General features: G+C 35.5%; 1 protein-coding gene across 1 annotated transcript in view; it reads left to right on the forward strand.

Moving 5' to 3' along the window:
* Positions 1 to 5605: 5605 nt before the first annotated feature.
* LOC136815450 (uncharacterized protein MCAP_0864-like) overlaps positions 5606 to 6390 on the forward strand; it is a gene marked incomplete in the record, with an annotated part of 74246 nt that continues 73461 nt past the window's right edge. The window contains 1 exon segment of the mRNA XM_067072234.1: positions 5606 to 5641.

Below are 6390 nucleotides of genomic sequence, written 5' to 3' on the forward strand. Positions count from 1 at the left end.
TTTCTCCGCAAAACCTAAATTTTTAATCTCAAAGTATCTTTCCTAGAAAATTTGATCTGTTTCCACAATTTTCAGAATTAAGAATTTGATCTGTTTTCCCAAATAGGATATCTGTTTCCAATGCAATATCATCTTTTTTGGAAACAGATATCTGTTTCCCAATTTATTATGTCATCTCCTAGAAATATTGATCTGTTTCTCGCTGATGACGTCATCAGCTGGAGCAGGGAAACAGATAGTTTTAAGGAAAAGGTCTCTCCTAGAAAATCGGATCTGTTTCTCCAATTTTCAAAAAAAGCTCTCTCCTGGAAAAGGGAAACAGATATTTCGGGGAAATGGGCTCGTTGGCTGCTTCTGGTTATGTATGGTATCATTATCTTACTGATTTTCACATCTCCTGTTTGTTTGTTTTTTCTCCTAGTTTCTTTCTTATAACGATATATGTCATGATTATTATTCACTAAATAGACCTTTTCTAATAATGTCGCAGACATCTTAGATTGTAGGCAAAATATATGGACATACGCAGTGAATAAATACACAAAGTAACCAATCAGAAATAGCTTGTTTTTTTTTCATTGGCTGCTATATTTCAACATTGCTACTTTGCCTAATAAACAATAGTCAAGAGGATACTGCGTATAAAATTTATCAAAAAGTTCTGCGCCATCTTAAGTTGGGTGAAATAGAAACTCACTTATCCTAGTTAAGGCCCGGGCTCCACTAGCGTACGCTGTGATTCCACTTCTCAAGCAAAATCTTCTATGTTGTTGGTCAAAAGAAAAGTAAAGGAATGCCATTGTGGTTCATTCAGACGTACAGTCGAGAAAAGTTAAAATGCGCCTAAATTTCTTTTCAAGTGCATAGTCCTTTTTCATGATGCAATCTTTTCTCCAAGCTGATCGCAGCGCAGACAATGAAGAGACGTGCCTTCAGGAAGCTAGACTTTTTGAGTTTATAGCTAGCGATATACTTTCCCTTTATGGTGTTTCTGTATGACTGTCTGTGCACCGTGAGATTGGGTAACTTGCATCAGTGGAGGCTAACATGCATAGCCCTCAAATGAAAGACCTGGCTGGTCACTAAAATACAACTACACAGCTCCTCTCGCAGCTCTAGTCTACCATTTTTGTTTTGACTTAACTTTGTATTTTAATGACCAGCTAGGTCTTTCATTTGAGGGCTATGTATGTTAGCCTCCACTGATGCAAGTTACCCAATCTCACGGTACCTAGTCTAACCACCGTTAAATGCCTTCGGGAAGGTCTCTCCTAACTTAGAAAGCCAGAATTTGGAGCTATTTCACCAAACCACTGGAGCGTAAGTTATTTAGGCTATCACAACTGCATGAAAAAGTTTAACGTGCGCATGTAAAGTTTAACGAGTAAACAATCTTTTTTCAGGTTTTTGAAAAAGATTTACCACACTGAAAAGACGTAAAAACACTCTAAGTGAGGTAAATTATTTTGAAGACCAAAAGAACAAGTAATACTTTAATGGACCTACCTATTTATAAAACAAATAATTAGAATTTAATGGAACTAATGTATAATTTTGGGCATTGCCATTTTACATCATTGTGCGAAAAATCATGAAAATCTGTCGAGTATAAGTTGAAAAAATGAAGGAAAACCGTTTTACGCCGGTTTTCACCTGTTCCGGCGATTTTTAAGGAGTTCCGGATTCAAAGGATGATTTTTTTGGAAATCAAACGATGCTAAGTTTTGGGCATCATCATAAAGAACATTTTTCTGTAAAGAAACAATTAAATAAGTTGAAAAAATGTGACGGAAATGTGAAAAAACGACGATTTCCGGCACATTTCCGGTTCTACAGACCGGAAAAAATTTTTTTCGGCAAACGGTTTTCGACACCTTTTTGGCAGTACTAATGTCCATCTATGTGCAAAAAATCGCAAAAAACTAATGATAAAATCTCGAGAAAATCTCAAAAAACCGCTTTTTTCGGGATATTTCCGGTTCTACCGGCCGGAAAAATTTGTTTTTTCGAAAATCGAGCTCCGTCACATTCGAGGGTTTATAGTAATGCACCTTTGTGCAAAAAATCAGAAAAATTGAATGAGCCAATCTCGAGAAAAGTTGGTAACTAACGAACGAACGAACGAACTAACTAACTAACGAACAAGGGTTAATTTATAGGACCTCCACCCCACCGGGGTAGGTCCAAAAACTCAACCACGTTTGGATTCAACTTTACATATGCGTACATTCATTTTTTTTGTACTTTGCCGGTTGTTTTACTAAGTTAAGAAGGACTTTCTCGAGTTACGACCTATAAACAATAAAGGTAGTTATCAATAAAATGACAGACAAAAATAAATTAGAGTTTGAACAAAAATATCAAAAGTACATTTGAAAACTTAAGCAAATTTCTTTAAAGATTCTGGAAAAAGAATTGAAATCATTGCTGAAGTGAACTTCTGACTAAATTACAGTAGTTAGTATTCAGTTTCAAAGACAAGAAACAAAATTTGACATACAAAACACTTTTTCAGTCAATGAATCAGCTCATCATCATCATAACCATTTTGTTTGTTTTGATTTGCACAAGTAATATTGTAATTCGTGTTATATCATACACTGTTTTGATTTGCATTTATAACACTCGCTTCAGCTTTTCAAAGCTAAATCAAAACTAAAATTGTAATATGTAATAATGATAATACCATATAACGTAATATGAAAATATGTATACTACCGTCCCGGAAAAAAACCGAACATTTACGGAAGAGACTAACTACGGATATGCTTACGCGACAACAACAACAACAACAACAAAACAATTCGCAAAATTTTGAGATTCCAGTCCAATATCTATGCGTGAAACTATGAGTGCCTCCTCGTCGCTACGCTCCTGCGGGGGCAAGTATTACACGCATTATAAACGACTCCAGTCTATCCCATTCAGTACCATTCAGGGTCACTTTTTTTCCCAAATTTCGGCAATTTTTGAAAGAACGGAAGAAAAGTAGGGTCCATTTTTCGAACCTCAGCAGAGCAGCGCCGTCGGTCGGCAAGGGTAGTACCCCCCTCCCGCGGGTGTTGAACTCGTCAATTTCTTATAAAGTGTACCCTTATACATGGGCCCCGGCGAGCCATTTTGAGTGAGGGGGCCAACATTTTGGAAAAAAATGTCGCCCACCATGGTTGGGCGACGAAGAAATTTTTTTCACTTTTTACACCCTCAAAACACCTTAAAACGATATCTAGTCGGGGAGAATAATAGTTTTTGTGGTTTGATTTAGTCTCAAACCAGCTTAAAATAGTAACTCTTAAAAACGTATGACATTATCTACCAAAAAGTGGGGGGGGGCATGGACCCCCCGGCCCCCCCGTTGACGGGGCCCATTGTTATATAAAAAAAGCGTGTTACTTTCACTGAGTAATGACGTCATTATCAATTTTATAATTCGAATCAAAAATGCGAAGGAACAAACAATAACTCAGAAATACTCGGGTAAGTTATGGCATGTCTTGAAACTACCATAATTTTTAGATCGCATTAGCCGACAGAAAACTTCTTTTTTTCTTTTTTCTCTTGAAACTTCTGAGATACTTAATTACTTATTCTGTGCACATAGGGATAGCCATCCTTGTAGTTTTGTTCCTATTTTTTTTCGATTCACAGTTTATATCTATTATGGGCCTCTGATCCATTCTTAGTTTATAGAGTTTCATATCTTTATGGGGTTCACTTTAGGTCGTTTGGAGGCAAGGCCGCTTCTTTATCTCTGGTAGTCCCTGATGATATCGCGGTCTCTCCTCCATAACGAAGTGACCAAGGGTATTTTTAATATCGGGTGCCGTTATTTATGCATTTCTTTTCCAATACAAACGAGAACATGTACATTTTATTTTAAACATAGTTTTTATTTAGTTGTAAATTTTTAGGATGTAAGTATTACGGTGGCCCACAACTGCCACGTCAAAAAAGAAAAGCCACGGTGAATAGAAAGATGTTCACGGCAAATAGAAAAGTTCACGGCAAAAAGAAAAAACGTTCACGGCAAAAGAAAAATGTTTGCGGCAAATAGAAAAGTTCACGGCAAAAAAGGAAAACTTTCACGGCAAAAAAAAAAGTTTGCAGCAAAAAATAAAAGTATAAGAAGAATCTTACTAAAAGAATCTTACTAAAAAGTACACTCAAATAAAAATAAAAGAAATTTAGAAAAAGCTTGATTTCTTTTTTTATTGCTATGGCTGCCTGGTGCTGCCTAAGCTGCCTTTTTCACATGGACAACATAGACCAGGACAACAGAATGAATAGGAATGGATACTTTATTTCTTCATTCAGGCAGGGTTTCGAATGGAGGATTTGAAGAAGAGAGATTTTAGCTTTTTAGATACCAAACTATCACGCTACAGTGTTTGCAATGTAGGAGACAAAGTTTATTCCATTCCAACGACCATATTCTTGGCTTGTTTCCGGTGTTGGTCAGGAATGATGAAGCCTTAAAAAAGCAGTAAGTTTTTTAATATTTTAGATTACAGCCTTTTTATTCCAATTAAAACTTTTCTCTAATTGGAACTCGTTTGGGAAAAATCACTCAATTTGTGTTTTAAATTCGGCATAATAGGCCATTTACTTCTTTTGAAGAAGTTAATGAAAACTACCAGAGAGTTTATTTGGCAATGGTTTGTTTTCAATTTGACTTATATCTATTGAGACAAGGTGAAGCGTGATGCTGTAGATCGAATCTGTGTTTTGACTCAACTCGCCAACCTTTATGATTATAAAGGATCAGTCTGTTTTATGCAATAATTATTTTTAAATTCAAAATCCCATATATGGGATATTCACATATATAGGTGGAAGCGTGATGCTGCAGATCGAATCTGTGTTTTGACTGAACTCGCCAACCGTTTTAATTATAAAGGTTCAGTCTGTTTATTGCAACAAATGAGTCTAAAATTTTCTATTTTTGTGTGGCTGAAAACATCGGGATATCTCGAAGTATCTTTGTTAGGTATGAAAATGTTATCAAAAGGGATCCCAAAGGGATGAACCTGAACTCATTGATCTGACTCCCACATCAGTTCAGTATAGTTGCAAGGAAAACCGGTTGACAAGTCCCCTGCTGACTGACAAAATCCTTCCTGGCTGGCCCATTTTCTTTCTGCGTGAACGCTTTTTCTTTTTGCCGTGAACTTTTCTATTTGTCGTGGCTTTTCTTTTTTGCCGTGAAAGTTTTCTTTTTGCCGTGAGAGTTTTCTTATTTGCCGTAAAGATTTTCTTTTTGCCGCGAGTGTTTTCTTTTTTGCCGTGGATTTTCTTTTTATTGACGTCGCAGTTGTGGGACACAGTAAAGTATTATACCAAATCTAATGGTGATAAAAGAGATTTAAATAAAAAAAAAAATATTGTCTTGTTGAATAGTTCATGAATGAATACATGTGAACAAGGTTTTCTAACTGATTCAATCAAAACCACAATATGTTTATTATGTAATTCGAATTGATCGAGACAAATCAGGAAGCTTTTTACATCGCATGCGTGCATTTTTTTCATACAAAAACAACAAGTTATTATTTAGCATAAGCATAACTCATCAAGAAGTGAATTTCCTGTGTTCAACATTACAGATAAGAAATACTCATTCCATTTAGTCACTGAGTATAAGGTATGTATCAGGCTTATGCTACTATCGAACTTTCAACTCGCTTTTATCTCGAAACTTTGGTTGGGTGGTTGGGAAATTTTCATCAATAAAATTGTAATATGTTTATGACAAACCTCATGTCACTGAAATTTTACACGTTTTTATAAGAACAATCGATGACTGAATATCATGAGTAAGTTATAAGAACATTTAAAGGCTTTGTCGACTCTAAGACACCTACTTTGTTATTGAAGATACACAAAAATACAGTGGTTTTGAAAAATTCTAAACATGTCCAAAGACAAATTTTTGTCCATACGGAGTCAATTTGATGCTTATCCAAGGGTAGAATATACATAATCCGATTCTTTCTTTTCTCTGGTTCAAGTTATCCACCAGTATACTCTTCTATAGATCTGTTCACAAAATTTATCCACCATGTTATCAAAATTAATATCTGAATATATATTTTTGTCGCCATTATTATTTTTCAGAATTCGTTAACATGTTGAAAGGTGGAATCTAAAGAAAACACTCTAACACAACAACAACAAACAAATTATATGAATTTGCAACAATCAACAATCAACAAAAACGAAATTGATAATTCCGACCCCGACGGTGTGTAATGAAGAAAGGCGGCGAAAAAATGTGAGCAGAAAAACTTAACTTGCAACAGCTTTCGAGCCTTTGAATACGATATTTTTCCGACATGATCCGTTATCGTTATTTGAGCTGGAGCATGACGTTTATTTGACGTTGTTTGGGAT

The sequence above is a fragment of the Clytia hemisphaerica genome, unplaced genomic scaffold, assembly GCF_902728285.1.
Source record: "Clytia hemisphaerica strain Z4C2 unplaced genomic scaffold, Clytia hemisphaerica genome assembly, whole genome shotgun sequence".
NCBI lineage: Eukaryota > Metazoa > Cnidaria > Hydrozoa > Leptothecata > Clytiidae > Clytia > Clytia hemisphaerica.